Below are 23,211 nucleotides of genomic sequence, written 5' to 3'. Positions count from 1 at the left end.
GAGCACTTTGACCCACCAAGTGCTTCACAGAAGTTTATAATGCAGAGCCGTAAAAATAAAAAATCATATTTTTTCACAAAAATGATCTTTTTGCCCCCAATTTTTTATTTTCCCAAGGGTAAGAGAAGAAATTGGACCCCAAAAAATGTTGTGCAATTTGTCCTGAGTACGCTGATACCCCATATGTGGGTGTAAACCATTGTTTGGGCGCATGGCAGAGCTTGGAAGGGAAAGAGCGCCATTTGACTTTTCAATGCAAAATTGACTGGAATTGAGATGGGACGCCATGTTGCGTTTGGAGAGCCCCTGATGTGCCTAAACATTGAAACTCCCTACAAGTGACACCATTTTGGAAAGTAGACCCCCTAAGGAACTTATCTAGATGTGTTTTGAGAGCTTTGAACCCCCAAGTGTTTCACTACAGATTATAACGCAGAGCCGTGAAAATAATTTTTTTTTTTTTTCTCAAAAATGATTTTTTAGCCCCCAGCTTTGTATTTTTACAAGGGTAACAGAATAAATTGGACCCCAAAATTTGTTTTCCAATTTGTCCTGAGTACGCTGATACCCCATATGTGGGGGGGAACCACTGTTTGGGCGCATGACAGAGCTCGGAAGGGAAGGAGTGCCATTTGGAATGCAGACTTAAATGGATTGGTCAGCAGCCGTCACGTTGCATTTGCAGAGCCCCTGATGTACCCAAACAGTACAAACCCCCCACAAGTGACCCCATATTGGAAACTAGACCTCCCAAGGAACTTATCTAGATGTGTTGTGAGAACTTTGAACCCCCAAGTGTTTCACTACAGTTTATAATGCAGAGCTGTGAAAATAAAACATCTTTTTTTTCCCACAAAAATGATTTTTAGCCCCCCAAATTTTTATTTTCCTAAGGATAACAAGAGAACTTGGACCCCAGAAGTTGTTGTTCAATTTGTCCCGAGTACGCTGATAACACATATGTTGGGGTAAACCCCTTTTTGGGCGCACGGGAGAGCTCGGAAGGGAAGGAGCACTGTTTTACTTTTTCAACGCAGAATTGGCTGGAATTGAGATTGGACGCCATGTCGCGCTTGGAGAGCCCCTGATGTGCCTGGACAGTGGAAACCCCCCAATTCTACCTGAAACCCTAACCCAAACACACCCCTAACCCTAATCCCAACGGTAACCCTAACCACACCCCTAATCCTGACACACCCTTAACTCTAATCCCAACCCTAATCCAAACGTAAATGTAATCCAAACCCTAACCCTAACTTTAGCCCCAACCCTAACTTTAGCCCCAACCCTAACTTTACCTCCAACCCTAGCCCTAACCCTAACCCTAACCCTAACCCTAAACGTGACTGAAATACGTGGCACTGAAATACGTGGCACTGAAATACGTGGCACTGAAATACGTGGCACTGAAATACGTGGCACTGAAATACGTGATACGTGGCACTTAAATACGTGGCACTGAAACACGTGGCACTGAAATACGTGGCACTGAAATACGTGGCACTGAAATACGTGGCACTGAAATACGTGGCACTGAAATACGTGGCACTGAAATATGTGATATGTGGCACTTAAATACGTGGCACTGAAATACGTGGCACTGAAATACGTGGCACTGAAATACGTGGCACTGAAATACGTGGCACTGAAATACGTGATACGTGGCACTTAAATACGTGGCACTGAAACACGTGGCACTGAAATACGTGGCACTGAAATACGTGGCACTGAAATACGTGGCACTGAAATACGTGGCACTGAAATACGTGATACGTGGCACTTAAATACGTGGCACTGAAACACGTGGCACTGAAATACGTGGCACTGAAATACGTGGCACTGAAATACGTGGCACTTAAATAAGTGGCACTGAAATATGTGATATGTGGCACTTAAATACGTGGCACTGAAATACGTGGCACTGAAATACGTGGCACTGAAATACGTGGCACTGAAATACGTGGCACTGAAATATGTGATACGTGGCACTTAAATACGTGGCACTGAAACACGTGGCACTGAAATACGTGATACGTGGCACTGAAATACGTGGCACTGAAATACGTGGCACTGAAATACGTGCAACTGAAATACGTGGTACTAAAATATGTGGCACTGAAATACGTGATACGTGGCACTGAAATACGTGGCACTGAAACATGTGGCACTGAAATACGTGATACGTGGCACTGAAATACATGGCACTGAAATACGTGGCACTGAAATACGTGGCACTGAAATACGTGGCACTGAAATACGTGGCACTGAAATACGTGGCACTATGACTGTCAGAAAATGTTCATTAAACGGTTAGGGGTGAGGTTAGGGGTAGAGTTAGGGTTAGGGTTTGGATCCCTTTATCACCTTGATGGTGGTGGGTGGCTTTTCAGTGTGTTTTCTGTTTTTTTCGATAAAAATGCATGCGTTTTTAACGCAAACAAACGCATGTGCTTAAAAACGCAAGAAAATACTGCAGGTTGTATTTCTGAAAATGAACGCATGCAGAAAAAAACCGCATGCGTTTGAAAACGCGACCAAACGCGTACAAAAAAACCGCATGCGTTTTCAATGTTAAATATAGGGAAGAAACGCATGCGTTTTTTTGTGCAAAAAACGCTGCAGACAAAAACGCAAGTGTGAAACCAGCGACGCTTTTTATAGCAAAAAAGTTTTTGCGTCTCCACATTTTGAGACCTATAATTTTTCCACATTTGCTCCACAGAGTCATGTGAGGTCTTGTTTTTTGCGGGACGAGTTGATGTTTTTATTGGTAACATTTTCGGACACGTGACCGTTTTTGATCGCTTTTTATTCCGATTTTTGTGAGGCAGAATGACCAAAAACCTGCTATTCATGAATTTCTTTTGGGAGAGGCGTTTATACCGTTCCGGGTTTGGTAAAATTGATAAAGCAGTTTTATTCGTCGGGTCAGTATGATTACAGCGATATCTCATTTATATCATTTTTTTTATGTTTTGGCGCTTTTATATGATAAAAACTATTTTATAGAAAAAATAATTATTTTGGTATCGCTTTATTCTCAGGACTATAACTTTTTTATTTTTTTGCTGATGATGCTGTATGGCGGCTTGTTTTTTGCGGGACAAGATGACATTTTCAGCGGTACCATGGATATTTATATCAGTCTTTTTGATCGCGTGTTATTCCACTTTTTGTTCGGCGGTATGGTAATAAAGCGTTGTTTTTTGCCTCGTTTTTTTTTTTTTTTTCTTACGGTGTTTACTGAAGGGGTTAACTAGTGTGGCAGTTTTATAGGTTGGGTCGTTACGGACGTGGCGATACTAAATATGTGTACTTTTATTGTTTTTTTTTTTTAAATTTAGATAAAGAAATGTATTTATGGGAATAATATTTTTTTTTTTTTCATTATTTTGGAATATTTTTTTTTATTTTTTTTTACACATTTGGAAATTTTTTTTTTAACTTTTTTACTTTGCCCCAGGGGGGGACAATACAGATCGGTGATCTGCCAGTTTGCATAGCACTCTGACAGATCACCGATCTGCGAGAAGTACAGGCTGCTTCACAGTGCCTGCTCTGAGCAGGCGTCTGTGAAGCCACCTCCCTCCCTGCAGGACCCGGATCCGCGGCCATCTTGGATCCGGGTCTGGAGCAGGCAGGGAGGGAGGTAAGACCCTCGCAGCAATGCGATCACATCGCGTTGCTGCGGGGGGCTCAGGGAAGCCCGCAGGGAGCCCTCTCCCTGCGCGATGCTTCCCTGCATCGCCGGCACATCGCGATCATGTTTGATCGCGGTGTGCCGGGGGTTAATGTGCCGGGGGCGGTCCGTGACCGCTCCTGGCACATAGTGCCGGATGTCAGCTGCGATATGCAGCCGACACCCGGCCGCGATCGGCCGCGCTCCCCCCGTGAGCGCGGCCGATCGGCTATGACGTACTATCCCGTCGGCGGTCATACGGGCCCACCCCACCTCGACGGGATAGTACGTCGGATGTCAGGAAGGGGTTAAATTTAAAAAATTTATTTATTTCCATTTTCCCATTAGGGTTAGGATTGGGGCTAAAGTTAGGGTTAGGGTTGGGGCTAAAGTTAGGGTTTGGATTATACTTACGGTTGGGATTAGGGTTATGGTTGGGATTAGGGTTGGGATTAGGAGTGTGTTGGGGTTAGGGGTGTGGTTGGGATTAGGGTTAGGGGCATGTTCGGGTTAGGGGTGTGGTTAGGGTTGGTTTTAGGGTTAGGGGTGTGTTTGGGTTAGGGTTTCAGTTAGAATTGAGGGGTTTCCATTGTTTAGGCACATCAGGGGATCTCCAAACGCGACATGGCGTCCGATCTCAATTTCAGCCAATTCTGCATTGAAAAAGTAAAACAGTGCTCCTTCCCTTCCGAGCTCTCCCATGCGCTAAAACAGGGGTTTACCCCAACATATTGGGTATCAGCGTACTCAGGACAAATTGGAAAACAACTTTTGCGGTCCAATTTCTCTGGTTACCCTGGGAAAAATAAAAATTTTGGAGGGGCTAAAAAATCTTTTTTGTGGGAAAAAATGATTTTTAATTTTCACGGCTCTGCGTTATAAACTGTAGTGAAACACTTGGGGATTCAAAGTTCTCACAACACATCTAGATAAGTTACTTGGGGGTCTAGTTTCCAACATGGGGTCACTTGTGGGGGGTTTCTACTGTTTAGGTACATCAGGGGCTCTGCAAATGCAATGTGACGCCTGCAGACCATTCCACCTAAGTCTGCATTCCATATGGCGCTCCTTCCCTTCCGAGCTCTGCCATGCACCCAAACAGTGGTTTACCCCCACATATGGGGTACCAGCGTACACAGGACAAATCACACAACTTTTGGGGTCCAATTTCTCCTGTTGCCCTTGGTAAAATAAAACAAATTGGAGCTAAATTAAATTTTTTGTGAAAAAAAGTTACATTTTCATTTTTTTAAACATTCCAAAAATTCCTCTGAAATACCTGAAGGGTTAATAAGCTTCTTGAATGTGGTGTTGAGCACCTTGAGGGGTGCAGTTTTTAGAATGGTGTCACACTTGGGTATTTTCTATCATATAGACCCCTCAAAGTGACTTCAAATGTGATGTAGTCCCTAAAAAAAAAAATGGTGTTGTAAAAATGAGAAATTGCTGGTCAACTTTTAACCCTTATAAATCCCTAACAAAAAAACATTTTGGTTCTAAAATTGTGCTGATGTGAAGTAGACTTGTGGGAAATGTTACTTATTAAGTATTTTGTGTGACATATCTCTGTGATTTAAGGGCATAAAAAGTCAAATATGGAAAATTGCAAAATTTTCGCCAAATTTCCGTTTTTTTCACAAATAAACGCAGGTAATATCAAATAAATGTTACCACTAACATGAAGTACAATATGTCACGAGAAAACAATGTCAGAATCACTGGGATCCGTTGAAGCATTCCAGAGTTATAACCTCATAAAGGGACAGTGGTCAGAATTGTAAAAATTGGCCCGGTCATTAACGTGCAAACCACCCTTGGGGTAAAGGGGTTAATTAATCCAAACTTTATATGTAGTGGAGGAAGAAAGATTTTTGTTGGAGAAACTAAAGGATTATGCTGAATATTGTCTCTACCTGGAGCATAGATGTTTCTCTGTCCCCAATCACGACGAACATAATGCTCTACTGTATTTCTACTGTTCCATAAACACAAGAAGCCACATTTTGTGAAACCTCCTTGCATTCCCATTAGCAGATGAATCACTTTCAAATTTCCACAGCTATTCCATTGATGATGCTTACAGGTGCATCTCACAAAATTAGATCATCAAAAAGTTAATTTATTTCAGTTCTTCAAAACAAAAAGTTAAACCCATATTATATAGAGTTATTACAAACAGTGTGATCTATTTCAAGTATTTATTTCTTGTTAATGTTGATGATTATGGCTTACAGCCGATGAAAACCCAAAAGTCATTATCTCAGAAAATTAGAATACTTTATAACACCAGCTTGAGAAGATGATTTTAAAATTTGAAATGTTGGCCTACTGAAATGTATATTCAGTAAATGCACTCAATACTTGGTCGTGGATCCTTTTGCATCAATGTGATGTGGCATAAAGGCGATCAGCCTGTGGCACTGCTGAGGTGTTATGGAAGCCCAGGTTGCTTTGATAGCAGCATTCAGCTCATCTGCATTGCCGGGTCTGGTGTCTCTCATCTTCCTCTTTACAATACCCCACAGATGCTCTATGGGGTTAAGGTCAGGCGAGTTTGCTGGCCAATCAAGCACAGTGATACTGTTGTTTGTAAACCAAGTATTGGTACTTTTGGCAGTGTGGACAGGTACCATGTCCTGCTGGAGAATTAAATTTCCACCTCCAAAAAGCTTGTCGGCAGAGGGAAGCATGAAGTGTTCTAAAGTTTCCTGGTAGACGGCTGTGCTGACTTTGGTCTTGATAAAACACAGTGTATCTATACCAGCAGATGGCATGGCTCCCCAAACCATTACTGATTGTGGATACTTTACACTAGAACTCAAGCAGCTTGGATTGCCTGTATCTCCATTCTTCCATTACACTCTGGGACTTCGATTTCCAAGGCCTAGTGTGAAGTATCCACAATCAATTATGGATTCAGAAGTCATGTTATCTGCTGGTGTAGGTCCACTGTGTTAAATCAAGACAAAAGTCAGCACAGCCGTCTACCAGGAAATTTTAGAGCACTTCATGCTTCTCTCTGCCAACAAGCTTATTGGAGATGGAAATTTAATTCTCCAGCAGGAATTGGCACCTGTCCACGCTACCAAAAGTACCAATACCTGGTTTAAAAACAACAGTATCACTGTGCTTAATTGGCCAGAAAACTTGTCTGACCTTACCCCATTGGGAATCTATGGGGTATTGTCAAAAGGAAGATGCAGACTAGCTGAAGGCTGATATCAAAGCAACGTGGGCTTCCATAACACCTCAGCAGTGCCACCGGCTGATCAACTCCATGCCACGTCGCATTGATGCAGTAATTATTGACAAAGGAGTCCCGACCAAGTATTGATTGCATTTACTGAATATACATTTCAGTAGGCCAACATTTCAAATTTTAAAATCATTTTCTCAAGCTGGTGTTATAAAGTATTCTAATTTTCTGAGATAATGACTTTTGGGTTTTCATTGGCTGTAAGCCATAATCATTATTATTATTATTTATTGTTATAGCGCCATTTATTCCATGGCGCTTTACATGTGAGGAGGGGTATACATAATAAAAACAAGTACAATAATCTTAAACAATACAAGTCATAACTGGCACAGGAGGAGAGAGGACCCTGCCCGCGAAGGCTCACAATCTACAAGGGATAGGTGAGAATACAGTAGGTGAGGATAGAGCTGGTCATGCAGCGGTTTTGTTGATCGGTGGTTACTGCAGGTTGTAGGCTTGTCGGAAGAGGTGGGTCTTCAGGCTCTTTTTGAAGGTTTCGATGGTAGGTGAGAGTCTGATGTGTTGTGGTAGAGGGTTCCAGAGTAGGGGTGATACGCGAGAGAAATCTTGTATACGATTGTGGGAAGAGGAGATAAGAGGGGAGTAGAGAAGGAGATCTTGTGAGGATCAGAGGTTGCGTGTAGGTAAGTACTGGGAGACGAGGTCACAGATGTATGGAGGAGACAGGTTGTGGATGGCTTTGTATGTCATGGTTAGGGTTTTGTACTGGAGTCTCTGGGCAATGGGGAGCCAGTGAAGGGATTAACAGAGGGAAGAGGCTGGGGAATAGCGGGGGGACAGGTGGATTAGTCGGGCAGCAGTGTTTAGAATAGATTTAGAATAGATTGGAGGGGTGCGAGAGTGTTAGAGGGGAGGCCACAGAGCAGGAGGTTGCAGTAGTCAAGGCGAGAGATGACGGCATGGACTAGGGTTTTTGCAGATTCTTGGTTGAGGAATGTACGGATTCGTGAAATATTTTTGAGTTGAAGTCGGCAGGAAGTGGAAAGGGCTTGGATATGTGGTTTGAAGGAGAGATCAGAGTCAAGGATTACCCCGAGGCAGTGAGCTTGTGGGACTGGGGAGAGTGGGCAGCCATGCACTGTAATGGATAGGTTCGTTGGGGGGGTCGCGTGAGATGGGGGAAAGATGATGAATTCTGTTTGTTCATGTTAAGTTTCAGAAATCTAGCGGAGAAGAAGGATGAAATAGTGGACAGACATTGAGGGATTCTGGTTAGTAGGGAGGTGATATCTGGTCCAGAGGTGTAGATCTGTGTTCATCGGCATAGAGGTGATACTGGAAGCCATGAGATTCTATGAGCTGTCCCAGGCCAAAGGTGTAAATGGAGAAGAGCAGGGGCCCAAGGACTGAACCTTGTGGGACTCCGACAGATAGGGGGCGAGGTGAGGAGGTGGTGTGAGAGTGGGAGACGCTGAATGTCCAGTCTGTTAGGTATGATGAGATCCAGGATAGGGCCAAGTCTGTGATGCCAAGGGATGAGAGGGTCTGTAATAATAGGGAATGGTCCACTGTGTCAAAGGCAGCCGACAGGTCGAGGAGGAGGAGGACAGAGTAGTGTCGCTTGCTCTTGGCGGTTTAGAGGTCATTGGTGACCTTAGTTAGGGCAGTTTCCGTGGAGTAGTGTGACCGGAAGCCAGATTGTAAGCAGTTAAAGAGGGAGCAAGAAGAGAGATGGGAGGACAGTTCAAGGTAGACGTGTTGTTCCAGTAGTTTGGAGGCATAGGGGAGAAGTGACATAGGGCGATAGCTAAATACAGAGGATGGGTCAAGAGAGGGCTTTTTGAGGATAGGTGTGATTGAGGCATGTTTAAAGCTTGAGGGGAAAACACCAGTTGTTAGTGATAGGTTGAATGGGTTAGGGTTGGGATGAAGACTTTGGTGAGGTTTGGGATGAAGTGGGATGGGAGCGGGTCAAGTGCACAGGTGGTGAGATGTGATCTTGAGAGTAGAGTGGAGAGTTGATCTTCTGTAATGGTGGAGAAGTTGGAATTGAAGGTGGAGGGCTGGGAAGTCGGGAGGAAGGGCTCTGGGGGTTGTTGACCAAAACTGTCTCTGATGTTATCAATCTTCTGCTTGAAAAATGAGGCAAAGTCTTCAGTTGAGATAAGTGGGGAGGGACGAGTGTTGTGGATTCTGTTTGTGGGCTCCCTCTGGTGGTTACTGCTGGTACTGGGTGACTTTGGTGGGTTGCGGCCTTTGGTTTCCACCTGTCCATCAGAGGCTGGGTGTTTCCTATTTTACCTGGCCTTTCTGTCATTCCCTTGCCGGCTATCAATGTATTCAGATGTGCTCTGTTTGGTTCCTGCCTACCTGCTCCCAGATCTTTCAGGATAAGCTAAGTGCTGATTTTCAGTTGTTTGGTTTTTTCGTCCAGCTTGCTTATTATGTCTCTATGCTAGCTGGTAGCTCTAGTGGACTGAGGTTCTCCCCATGTGCCATGAGTTGGCACATGGGTTCTTGTAATCTCAGGATGGTTTTTTGATTAGGGTTTTTTGCTGACCGCTCAGACCCCTTTTGTATCGTTCTGCTTTCTAGTTTACAGTGGGCCTCAATTTGCTGAACCTATATATATCATCTCTATGTGTGTGCCTTCCTCTCATTTCACCGTCAATACATGTGGGGGGCAACTATACCTTTTGGGGTTCATTCCTCTGGAGGCAAGTGAGGTCTTATTTTCTCTGCAGTACTAGTTAGCTCTTAGGCTGGTGCGTGGCGTCTAGAACCAACGTAGGCACGCTCCCTGGCTATCTCTAGTTGCGTTTGTCAGGCGTAGGGCAGCGGGCAGCCCAGGTTCCATCACCCTAGAGCTCGTCCGATATTTTGTATTACTTTGCTTGTCCCTTGCTATCCCTAGCCATTGGGATTCATGACAGTATAGCCGGCCCACAAAGTGTTAATTGTTTGGGCTGAAGCAGGAGAAAAAGAAGTGTTTAAGGGAAATTTTTTTTTTTTTTTTTTTTCCTTCAGAGTTTTGCTGCCTAGCCCTTAATTGCTGTCTAGCTGCTTCTTACCTCCTCTTAACCCTTGAATGGCTCTGATATTAGCTGTTTAACATGGATGTCCAGAGTTTGGCTTCCAGCCTGAGTAATCTCGCGGCAAAAGTTCAAAACATACAGGATTTTGTTGTTCACACTCCCATGTCTGAACCTAGAATTCCTATTCCAGAGTTCTTTTCTGGAGATAGATCTACCTTCCTGAATTTCAGGAACAATTGTAAATTGTTTCTTTCTTTAAAATCTCGCTCCTCTGGAGACCCTGCTCAACAGGTCAAGATTGTAATATCTTTCCTGCGGGGCGACCCTCAGAATTGGGCATTTGCATTGGCACCAGGGGATCCTGCATTGCTCAATGTGGATGCGTTTTTTCTGGCATTGGGATTGCTCTATGAGGAACCCAACCTGGAGATTCAGGCTGAAAAGGCTTTATTAGCCCTCTCTCAGGGGCATGATGAAGCGGAAATATATTGTCAAAAATTTCGGAAATGGTCGGTGCTTACTCAGTGGAATGAGTGCGCCCTGGCTGCTAACTTCAGAAATGGTCTTTCCGAGGCCATTAAGGATATTATGGTGGGGTTCCCTACGCCTACAGGTCTGAATGAGTCGATGGCTATGGCCATTCAGATTGATCGGCGTTTACGGGAGCGCAAACCCGTGCACCACTTGGCGGTGTCTTCTGAACAGGCACCTGAGACTATGCAATGTGATAGAATTCAGTCCAGAAGTGAACGGCAAAATTATAGGCGGAAAAATGGATTGTGTTTTTATTGTGGTGATTCAGCTCATGTTATATCAGCATGCTCTAAACGCACAAAAAGGGTTGATAAATCTTTTGCCATTGGTACTCTGCAGCCTAAGTTCATTTTGTCTGTGACTCTGATTTTTTCACTGTCTTCCATTTCCGTCGATGCCTATGTGGATTCAGGCGCTGCCCTGAGTCTTATGGATTGGTCATTTGCTAAATGCTGCGGTTTTAGTCTGGAGCCTCTGGAAGTTCCTATCCCTCTGAAGGGAATTGACTCTACACCATTGGCTATGAATAAGCCGCAGTATTGGACACAAGTGACCATGCGCATGACTCCCGTTCATCAGGAGGTGATTCGCTTCCTTGTACTGTATAATTTACATGATGTACTAGTGCTTGGTCTGCCATGGTTACAAACTCATAATCCTGTCCTGGACTGGAAAACAATGTCTGTGTTAAGCTGGGGATGTCAGGGGGTTCATGATTATGCACCTCCGATTTCAATCGCTTCATCTACTCCTTCTGAGATCCCTGCGTTTTTGTCTGACTATAGGGATGTTTTTGAGGAGCCTAAGCTCAATTCGCTCCCTCCTCATAGAGATTGTGACTGTGCTATAGAATTGATTCCTGGCAGTAAGTTCCCTAAGGGTCGTTTATTTAATCTGTCACTGCCAGAGCATACTGCTATGCGGAATTATATTAAGGAGTCCTTGGAAAAGGGACATATTCGTCCATCTTCGTCCCCTCTGGGAGCAGGTTTTTTTTTCATGACAAAAAAAGATGGTTCCCTGAGGCCTTGTATAGATTATCGCCTTCTGAATAAGATTACAGTCAAATATCAGTATCCACTGCCATTATTGACTGATTTGTTTGCTCGCATTAAGGGGGCTAGGTGGTTCACTAAGATAGATCTTCGCGGTGCGTATAATCTGGTGCGGATAAAACAGGGTGACGAGTGGAAAACCGCATTTAATACGCCTGAGGGCCATTTTGAGTATTTGGTAATGCCTTTTGGACTCTCCAATGCTCCGTCAGTCTTTCAGTCCTTTATGCACAATATTTTCTGTGAATATCTGGATAAGTTTATGATTGTGTATTTGGATGATATTTTGGTGTTTTCTGATGACTGGGAGTCTCATGTTTTACAGGTCACGAAGGTGTTTCAGGTTCTGCGGGCCAATTCTCTGTTTGTGAAGGGCTCAAAGTGTCTCTTCGGAGTCCAGAAGATTTCTTTTTTGGGGTACATTTTTTCTCCTTCTACTATTGAGATGGATCCCGTCAAGGTTCAGGCGATTTGTGACTGGACACAACCTACATCTGTTAAGAGCCTTCAGAAGTTCTTGGGGTTTGCTAATTTTTATCGTCGGTTCATTGCTAATTTTTCCAGTATTGTTAAACCTTTGACTGATTTGACTAAAAAGGGTGCTGATGTTGCTGATTGGTCTCCTGCGGCCGTGGAGGCCTTTCAGGAACTTAAGCGCCGGTTTTCTTCTGCTCCTGTGTTGTGTCAACCAGATGTTTCACTTCCTTTTCAGGTTGAGGTTGATGCTTCCGAGATTGGAGCGGGGGCGGTTTTGTCACAGAGAAGTTCTAATGGCTCGGTGATGAAGCCATGTGCATTCTTCTCTAGAAAATTGTCGCCCGCCGAGTGCAATTATGATGTGGGTAATCGGGAGCTTTTGGCCATGAAGTGGGCATTTGAGGAGTGGCGTCATTGGCTTGAGGGTGCTAAACATCGTGTGGTGGTCCTGACTGATCACAAGAATCTCATTTACCTTGAGTCTGCCAGGCGTTTGAATCCTAGACAGGCTCGTTGGTCGTTGTTTTTTTCTCGTTTCAATTTCGTGGTTTCATACCTGCCAGGTTCAAAGAATGTGAAGGCAGATGCTCTTTCCAGGAGTTTTGTGCCTGACTCTCCTGGAGACTCTGGGCCTACTGGTATCCTTAGGGATGGGGTAATATTGTCCGCCGTATCCCCAGACTTGCGACGTGCATTGCAGGAGTTTCAGGTGGATAAACCGGATCGTTGTCCACCAGAAAGACTGTTTGTTCCAGATGATTGGACCAGTAGAGTCATCTCCGAGGTCCATTCTTCTGTGTTGGCTGGTCATCCTGGAATATTTGGTACTAGAGACTTGGTGGCCAGGTCTTTTTGGTGGCCTTCCTTGTCTAGGGATGTGCGTACCTTTGTGCAGTCTTGTGAAGTGTGTGCTCGAGCTAAGCCTTGCTGTTCTCGGGCCAGTGGGTTGTTGTTATCCTTGCCCATCCCGAAGAGGCCTTGGACGCACATTTCCATGGATTTTATTTCTGATCTCCCGGTTTCACAGAAAATGTCCGTTATCTGGGTGGTGTGTGACCGCTTTTCTAAGATGGTTCATTTGGTGCCCTTGCCTAAGTTGCCTTCCTCCTCTGAGTTGGTCCCTTTATTTTTTCAGAACGTGGTTCGTTTGCATGGGATTCCGGAGAATATCGTTTCTGACAGGGGATCCCAGTTTGTGTCTAGATTTTGGCGGACGTTTTGTGCCAAGATGGGCATTGATTTGTCTTTCTCGTCTGCATTCCATCCTCAGACGAATGGCCAGACGGAGCGAACTAATCAGACCTTGGAAACTTATTTGAGGTGTTTTGTTTCTGCTGATCAAGATGACTGGGTTGCTTTTTTGCCGCTGGCCGAATTTGCTCTTAATAATCTGGCTAGTTCTGCCACGTTGGTCTCTCCTTTTTTTTGTAATTCGGGGTTTCATCCTCGTTTTTCCTCTGGTCAGGTGGAGTCTTCGGATTGTCCTGGAGTGGACGTGGTGGTGGACAGGCTACATCAGATTTGGAATCAGGTGGTGGACAATTTGAAGTTATCTCAGGAGAAGACTCAGCAGTTTGCTAATCGCCGTCGCCGCGTGGGTCCCCGACTTCTTGTTGGGGATTTGGTGTGGTTGTCTTCTCGTTTTGTCCCTATGAAGGTCTCTTCTCCTAAGTTCAAGCCTCGGTTCATCGGTCCTTATAGGATCTCGGAGATTCTTAACCCTGTATCTTTTCGTTTGGATCTCCCAGCATCGTTTGCTATTCATAATGTGTTCCATCGGTCGTTGTTGCGGAGGTATGAGGTGCCCGTTGTTCCTTCGGTTGAGCCTCCTGCTCCGGTGCTGGTGGAGGGAGAATTGGAGTATGTTGTTGAGAAGATCTTGGATTCTCGTGTTTCCAGACGCAAACTCCAGTATTTGGTTAAGTGGAAGGGTTATGGTCAGGAGAATAATTCCTGGGTGGTCGCCTCCGATGTTCATGCGACTGATTTGGTCCGCGCCTTCCATAGAGCTCACCCTGATCACCCTGGGGGTTCTCGTGAGGGTTCGGTGACCCCTCCTCAAGGGGGGGGTACTGTTGTGGATTCTGTTTGTGGGCTCCCTCTGGTGGTTACTGCTGGTACTGGGTGACTTTGGTGGGTTGCGGCCTTTGGTTTCCACCTGTCCATCAGAGGCTGGGTGTTTCCTATTTTACCTGGCCTTTCTGTCATTCCCTTGCCGGCTATCAATGTATTCAGATGTGCTCTGTTTGGTTCCTGCCTACCTGCTCCCAGATCTTTCAGGATAAGCTAAGTGCTGATTTTCAGTTGTTTGGTTTTTTCGTCCAGCTTGCTTATTATGTCTCTATGCTAGCTGGTAGCTCTAGTGGACTGAGGTTCTCCCCATGTGCCATGAGTTGGCACATGGGTTCTTGTAATCTCAGGATGGTTTTTTGATTAGGGTTTTTTGCTGACCGCTCAGACCCCTTTTGTATCGTTCTGCTTTCTAGTTTACAGCGGGCCTCAATTTGCTGAACCTATATATATCATCTCTATGTGTGTGCCTTCCTCTCATTTCACCGTCAATACATGTGGGGGGCAACTATACCTTTTGGGGTTCATTCCTCTGGAGGCAAGTGAGGTCTTATTTTCTCTGCAGTACTAGTTAGCTCTTAGGCTGGTGCGTGGCGTCTAGAACCAACGTAGGCACGCTCCCTGGCTATCTCTAGTTGCGTTTGTCAGGCGTAGGGCAGCGGTCAGCCCAGGTTCCATCACCCTAGAGCTCGTCCGATATTTTGTATTACTTTGCTTGTCCCTTGCTATCCCTAGCCATTGGGATTCATGACAGACGAGGTGCTGGGGGACGGAGGAGAGAATTGAAGGTGTTGAATAACTGTTTAGGGTTGTGAGACAGGGAGGATATGAGAGATGAGAAGTAGGTTTGTTTAGCTGTGGCGAGTGTGGTCTTGAAAGTAGTGAGGGACTGTTTGAATGTGATGAAGTGCTCATTGGAGTGGGATCTTTTCCATCTGCGCTCAGCAGCCCTGGAAGCTCGCCTCAGTTCTTTGGTCAGGCTGGTGTGCCAGGGCTGTCTGTTGATTTTGCGAGCTTTGGTATGTGTAAGTGGGGCAGCAGATTCCAAAGCTACAGCTATTGTGGTGTTATATAGAGCGGCAGCGTCATCCGCATTGTGTAAAGAACTTATGTCTGTGAGAGGGAGGAGGGATTCAGAGAATGAATGTAGGTCAAGATGTTTAAGATTTCTGCGAGGGTGTGAAAGTTTGTGGGGTGGGGATTGTAGACATGGAGTGGAGAGGGAAGAGAATGTGAGAAGGTTGTGGTCAGAGAGAGGAAGAGGTGAGTTAGAGAGGTTAGATAGGGAGCACAGGCGGGTACAGATGAGGTCCAGTGTGTGACCATCTTTGTGAGTGGCTGCAGAAGACCATTGAGTGAGGCCGAAGGAGGAAGTGAGAGATAGAAGTTTAGTGGCAGCTGAGAGGGAAGTGTCAATGGGGATGTTGAAGTCGCCCATGATGATAGTGGGGATGTCCGCGGAAAGGAAATTAAGTAGCCAGGTGGTGAAGTGGTCAAAGAAGGTGGTGGCTGGCCCTGGGGGGCGGTAAATGACAGCCAGTTGGAGGTGCACAGAGTGCACCTCAAAGGAAGGGAGGGTAACAGAGGGTGAAAGTGGGATTGGGGTGAAGGAGCAGGTGTCTGACAGGAGAAAACCAACTCCTCCGCCATGTTTGCTGCTGCAGCGGGGGGTGTGAGAAAGGTGGAAGCCACCGTAAGAGAGTGCAGCAGGGGAGGCTGTGTCGGAAGGGGTGAGCCAGGTTTCGGTGATGGCGAGGAAGGAAAGTTTGGTAGTAACAAAGAGATCATGGATGTAGGAAAGCTTGTTGCAGACAGAGCTCCTGTTAGTGGGACTGGGGAAGTGGGGGCTGGGCGAATGGGTATATGGTTAGAGAGGTTACGGAAATTTGTGATAGAGCGTGGATGGGAGGTAGAAATGACTGTGGGAATGTGGTGAGGAGGACCAGGATTTGGAGAGATATCACCAGCAGTGAGAAGGAGCAGAGAAAGTGTTAGCAGGTGGGAGCAGGAGAGGGCATTAGGGGGCTGTCTGTACTTGGAGACAGAGGATTGTATGTTGAGGAACAGTTCAGAGGTAGAGGTGAGATGGATGGGGAGGATTGAAGCAGAGATAAACAGTTCCTTACTTGGTGTAGGGATTAGGGGAGGTAGCATAAAGTGAAGGATTATAGGGGTGAGAGTGAAAATAAACAGAAACATTGTTTACAGTGACTGGCCAGTTACCTTCAGTTCCCTTCAGGTTCAATTCAGGTTTTAATTCTCCTGTTATCTTCACACTTTTAGAACACACTTCTAGAAATCACACTGCAGGCTAAAGTCACGCAGACTTTAGCTATGCAATATATGTTCAACTAAGTGCATTCAGGTGTGAAGCAGAGAGGAGTGGTCTCTCTCATCTTGGTCAGAGAATTAAGGGTGGACCAGATGCATACAATCAAGCCTGAGTAAACAAGGTCATAAATAACACAGGGTAAGCTGGGGTGAGCTGAAATGCATACCATGAGAATGCTAGGAGCAGAGGGAAATCTGTGTGCAAAGCTGGGTGATGTAATATGTGCACTTCATAGACAGACAGCAGGAGAGCAGGAGAGCTGGGTGGATGAACATACCATGAGAATGCTAGGAGCAGAGGGAAATCTGTGTGCAAAGCTGGGTGATGTAATATGTGCACTTCATAGACAGACAGCAGGAGAGCAGGGTGGATGAACATACCTGTCGGAAGAATAGAGATGCTTGTTATAGTGCGATGGTGGCAGGTAGCAAGGCACAGTCTGTATGCATCTTTCAGGTTTTAATTCTGTTATCTTCACACTTTTAGAACACACTTCTAGAAATCACACTGCAGACAATCATCAACATTAACAGAAATAAACACTTGGAATACATCACTCTGTTTGTAATGACTCTATATAATATACGAGTTTCACTTTTCGTATTGAAGAACTGAAATAAATTAACTTTTTGATGATAATCTAATATTGTGAGATGCACCTGTATACTGTATAGCATCCAAATTAACTGACAGATTTTCATATCTTTCCTTTAGATGACAAGTGAGCAATAGGGATTGATGATTTCATATTTCCATTGTGAAGCAACACTGCTTTAAATTTCTCTGGGATGAGTCAATAAACAATCACCAATCTGCAACAAAATACTCTTGATTCATTTCTTCAAAGAGGCCATTCAGATTGTTACAGGAAACCATTGGTCCATCAACTGTGAAAAATGGGTATTCGACCTACCGGTAATTCGGTTTCCAGGAGTCCATCCTGACAGCACTCTGGAGGAAGTCCTTCCTCCTCCTTGCAGGGACAGGAAAAACAACACGAGAGGTTAAAAGGTCCCACTCCACCCCCTTTCCTTCAGTGTTTTGACAAGTACCACACCATGGATTGATACAATTTGAATTCTTTATTAACCAAAACATATTACAGCATATGAAATAGTATACATAGGGGGGGAAGTATTGGTGCTGTCAGGATGGACTCCTGGAAAACGAATTACTGGTAGGTCTAATACCCATTTTCCAGGGCGTCCCCCTGACAGCACTCTGGAGAATACCAAAGAAACCTCCTTTAGGGTGGGACAACTGCCTGGAGAACCTTTCTCCCAAATGATGTTTGCTGGGCTGCTAACACGTCTAGTTTATAATGTTTGCAAAATGTGTTCACCCTGGCCCAAGTTGCGGCTTTACAAATTTGTTCTAATGACTCCCCTGCTCGTTCAGCCTGGGCTTTAATTCCTACTGGACAATCTACCCCTTCTGATGAGTAGGCTTTAGCAATTACTGTTGTGATCCACTAGCTATAGAGGTTTTGGAAGCTTTTTTACCCCTATTTTTCCCCCAAAATAGGATGAATAGATTGGGATCTTTTCTCCAGGTACTAGTAGCTTCTAGATAGTCTAGCACTGCTTGTCTGACATCAAGAGAATGTAAAGATTGCTCTTTTGCATTAGAGGGGTTTTCGCAAAAGGAGGGTAAAATTATTTCCTGGTTTCTGTTTTGTACTGAAGCTATTTTAGGGATAAATGATGGATCTAATTTTAAGATTATATGGTCGTCACGAATCTGAAGGTATGGATCCCTAATAGACAGGGCTTGAATTTCTCTCACTCTTTTGGCCGTTGTAATCGCTACCAAAAAGTCTGTTTTCCATGTACGAACCACAATAGGCATGTCTTCCTCAAGGGTAAAAGGGTTCTTACATAGAGCCCTGAGAACTAGATTTAAGTCCCAAGTGGGAGTCAACTGTCTAAAAGTGGGACGCAATCTCTGGATGGCTTTTACAAACCTAACTATCCACGGGTGCGAGGCCAAAGGATAATCTAGGAAAGTGTTGAGGGCTGATATCTGTACCTTAAGGGTACTAGGTCTAAGTCCCATATTGAAACCGGATTGGAGAAAATCCAGAACTCTGGGAACATCCGGGGTCTCCGGCATCACGGCCGACCTGCCACCCTCCATACAGAATATCTTCCAGATTTTGTAGTAAATGGCTGAAGTTACTGGTTTCCGACTAGCCTGAATGGTTGAAATGACTTCATCGGATAAACCTCTGGCTTTCAACATGTCCCTCTCAGGATCCATGCTGAAAGGTGTAATCGTTCCGGGTTTTGATGTAAAACAGGATCTTGATAAATGATGTCCTTCCATAGAGGAAGTTTGATTGGGTTCTCTGTTGTCATGGATCCCAGCAACGGAAACCAGCTTCTTTTTGGCCAGAATGGTACGATCATCAGAACTGTTGCCTGGTCTTCCTGAATTTTCCTGAGAACCATCGGAATGAGTGCTAGTGGAGGAAACGCATAAGAGAGTGGTTCGTCCCATGTTTGACCTGAGGCGTCGACTGCTTCCGGCATGTCCCCAGGGTTTAAGGAATAGAATCTGGCCACCTTCAAATTTTTTCTTGTGGCAAATAAATCTATTTTGGGAGTCCCCCAACGGTGACATAATAGTTGGAAGATCTCTTGATTTAGTTCCCATTCTGTTGGACAGACTTTCTTCCTGCTCAGGTAATCGGCCAGGACATTCTGAGATCCTTCTAAGTGCACTGCTGTAATTGACAGAACTGTGTTCTCTGCCCAAACAAATATATTTGTGCTAATTCTTGAAGCGGTTTGTGTCTGGGACCTCCCTGGTGTTTTATGAAGAATACAGCTGTCATGTTGTCTGTTAGTATCTTTACATGCTTGTTCTTTAGGCGAGAATGATTTCTTCTTAGGGCCTCCCAAACTGCGTAAAGCTCTCTGTAGTTTGATGATTTGTGGCTGATGTCTTCGGGCCACCTGCCCTGGATGAAAGTTCCTTCTAGATGCGCTCCCCATCCCCACTGACTGGCGTCTGTGGTGATCACCACACAAGGGGTCAAAGTCCATGGAACACCTATTCTTAGGTTGTTGCATTGTGTCCACCACCGCAATGATCTCTTTACTGTCGTTGATAGTTGAATTATCCTGTCCAGAGACGACTGACGATGATCCCGTACCGAGAGAACCTGACTTTGTAATAATCTTGAGTGAGCTTGGGCCCATCTTACACAAGTGATACAAGCCGTCATTTTTCCCAAGATCTTCATGGCTGATCTTATAGTAACCTGATGCCTCAGGAATTCTATGATCAGCTTTCTCATTGACTCCTGCTTTTCTCTTGGCAGAAAGGATTGTCTTGAGGTAGCATCCAGAAGAACTCCCAGGAATACCTTCCGAGACTCGGGCTTTAGGTGTGACTTCTTTCGATTTACGACCCAACCCAGGTGTTCCAACACTGATATAACTCAATCTCTGTGTAGGAGTAAAGCGTCTTTTGCCCTGGCTACCAGGAGAAAATCGTCCAAATAAGGAATTATTGTAATTCCTTAGTTTCTTAAGTATGCCACTACCTCTGCTACCAGCTTCGTAAATATTCTTGGCGCTGAGGCAAGGCCGAACGGGAGGCACTGAAACTGGAGGTGGCAGGTTTGGTCCGGAAATCTTACCGAAAACCTCAGAAGTTCCTGAGAAGTTGAATGGATTGGAACCTGATAATACGCACTCTTCAGGTCGAGAGTACACATTACAGAATTTTTGTCTATAAGGTGGATGGTTGATCTTATTGATTCCATTCGCAACCTCTTGTATTTGATGCACACATTTAATGGTTTTAGGTTTATTATCGTGCGTGTGTCTCCTGACGGTTTTGGGATTGAGAATAGGGAAGAGTAGTGACCTCTGCCTATTTCTGCTGTGGGAACCCGTACTATGACCTGAGAGCTGAACAGTTTCTGAAGGTCTGCTAACATTGGAGAATTGTTTGCCACCATTGTCGGTGAGATACACCTCTGTGGTGTGTGAGATATAAGTTCTATCTTGTAACCCTTGGATATTATATTGAGGACATATGCGTTCTTTGTGATCCGCCTCCAGTTGTTCAGAAAGAGACTGAGCCTGCCACCTATACCTATGGCGTCATTGTCTCCTAGATCTAGAACTTGACCCAAAAAGGGAATTTCTTCCCCTTCTGCTCTGAGCATAGGATCCTCTATATGCCCCTCTGCTGGATCTCCACTGTTCTCTATAGTCAGGTTGTTTGCCTCTATAGGTACCTCGAGGTGGGGGTCTTTTCCGAAAGGGCTGAAATTTCTTAGTTTTATCCTCAGGAAAACCTTTTTTATTATCCAACGCAAACTCTAAAATGTCATCTAATGCCTGTCCAAATACCCTTGAACCTGAAAAGGGAATGGCACATAACTTATTTTTAGAGGCATTATCTCCTGACCAAGATTTAAGCCATATCGCCCTACGGGTTGCATTAGATAAGGAACTATTTCTGGCTGCAAATCTTACTGATTCCGCTGACATATCAGCCATGAAGGCTGTGGCAGATTTTATGATGGGTAGGGAAGAAATTATATCAGCCCGCGGGGTCTTATTAACCAAATGTTCCTCTAACTGTCCCATCCATAAATACATGGACCTGGCCACAGACGTGGCAGCTATGTTAGCCTTTATCAGAGCTGCCGATGCTTCCCAAGCTCTACGCAAGAGAATATCTGCCTTGCGGTCCATGGCATCTCTGAGGCTTGACGAATCCTCAGAGGGAATAGTTGTTTTCTTTGTAACCTTGGCCACAGGCACGTCGACTTTCGGGATCTCCTCCCATGTTTTGATATCCTCTGGGTCAAAACGATAGACAGCCTTTAAATTCTCGGGACATCACCAGTCTACGTTCAGCATCCTTCCATTCTTGCAGTATCATAAGTCTGATGTGTTTGCTCACTGGGAAGAGAGATAATCTTTATAATAATAATCTTTATTTTTATATAGCGCTAACATATTCCGCAGCGCTTTACAGTTATCTTTGCTGTCCCCCGATGGGGCTCACAATCTAAATTCCCTATTAGTATGTCTTTGTAATGTGGGAGGAAACCGGAGTACCCGGAGGAAAGCCACGCAAACACGGAGAGAACATACAAACTCTTTGCAGATGTTGTCCTGGGTGGGATTAGAACCCAGGACTCCAGCGCTGCAAGGCTGCAGTGCTAACCGCTGCGCCACCGTGCTGCACCGTGCTGAGGTGTTTGAGATATAAGACCCCCAAACATCAAATCCTGCCTGGACTTTGGACGCGGGTCTTCCTTTATCTGCATCGTATTTCTTATTGCTTGAACTAATTCTTCTGTGTCTTCCACCGAAAAGGAGATTTTTGTTTACTTACCGTAAAATCTTTTTCTCCGAGCCACTCATTGAGGGACACAGGACCATGGGTGTTATGCTGCTGCCACTAGGAGGACACTAAGTAGACAGAAAGATTAACTCCTCCTCTGCAGTATACACCCCTTCACTGGATACAATTTCAACCAGTTCGGTAATAAAGCAGTAGGAGCATGAACAAAGACAACTATGTCAAAACCAAAGAAGTAACAACAAGCCAAAACAGGCTAACAGGGTGGGTGCTGTGTCCCCCAATGAGTGGCTCGGAGAAAAAGATTTTACGGTAAGTAAACAAAAATCTCCTTTTCTCTTACGCCTCATTGGGGGACACAGGACCATGGGACGTACAAAAGCAGTCCCTGGGTGGGGAACAATATGCTAATACCCCATGTACCACTGGCTTACGGCTTAAGGAACTGCCGCTTGCAGAATGCGCCTGCCAAGGGCGGCGTCTGCAGAAGAGATAGAATGAATGTGGTAATGCTTGGTAAAAGTGTGCAAACTTGACCACGTCGCAGCCTTGCAGACCTGCTGTGCTGACGCCTGGTGCCGAATGGCCCACGAGGTGCCTACCGACCGAGTAGAATGAGCCTTGATCCCAGCTGGGATAGGAACACCTTTGACACGATAGGATTCCTGAATGGCTGACCGAATCCATTTTGCCAGAGTGGCTTTTGAAGCAGGAGAACCCTTCCTGGGCCCCTCTGGAAGTACGAACAGGACGTCTGACGTGCGGAAGGGAGCCGTCCTTGAGACGTACCGACGAAGAGCCCTCACCACATCAAGGGTGTGTAGAGCCTTTTCGATGCGATGGACCGGTGCCGGGCAGAACGAAGGCAGAACAATTTCCTCATTGAGGTGGAAAGAGGAGACGACCTTGGGCAAAAAGGTGGGAGAGGTCCTCAATACCGCCTTGTCCGGATGAAAAATTAGAAAGGGAGGACGGCAGGAGAGCGCAGCCAACTCCGAGACCCGTCTGATGGACGTGACGGCTACTAGGAAGACTACCTTCCAAGAAAGGAAGGTCAAGGAAACGTCCTGTAGCGGTTCGAAGGGAGTCTCCTGAAGAGCTCCGAGAACTAAGTTGAGATCCCACGGATCCAAGGGTGACCTGTAGGGAGGCGCCACACGGGAAACTCCCTGGAAGAAAGTTTTCACCGGCAACCTATTGGCAATCTTCCGCTGGAAAAAAACTGACAATGCCGAAACCTGACCCTTTAGGGAGCTAAGGGCAAGTCCCGACTCTAGTCCGGACTGAAGAAACTCCAGTATGGAAGGAATAGAAAATACTAGAGGAGATCGTCCCTGTGCATCGCACCATGAGAAAAAAATTTGCCAGGTACGGTGGTAACTACGCATGGAAACAGGTTTCCTAGCTCTGATCATGGTGGAGGACACCCTGGGAGAGAAACCCGCTTGGCCTAGAATCCAGGACTCAACGGCCAGGCC

The sequence above is a fragment of the Ranitomeya variabilis genome, chromosome 5 (assembly GCF_051348905.1).
Source record: "Ranitomeya variabilis isolate aRanVar5 chromosome 5, aRanVar5.hap1, whole genome shotgun sequence".
NCBI lineage: Eukaryota > Metazoa > Chordata > Amphibia > Anura > Dendrobatidae > Ranitomeya > Ranitomeya variabilis.
The sequence above is the reverse complement of the archived record's forward strand: the minus strand, read 5'-3'. Positions refer to the sequence as shown.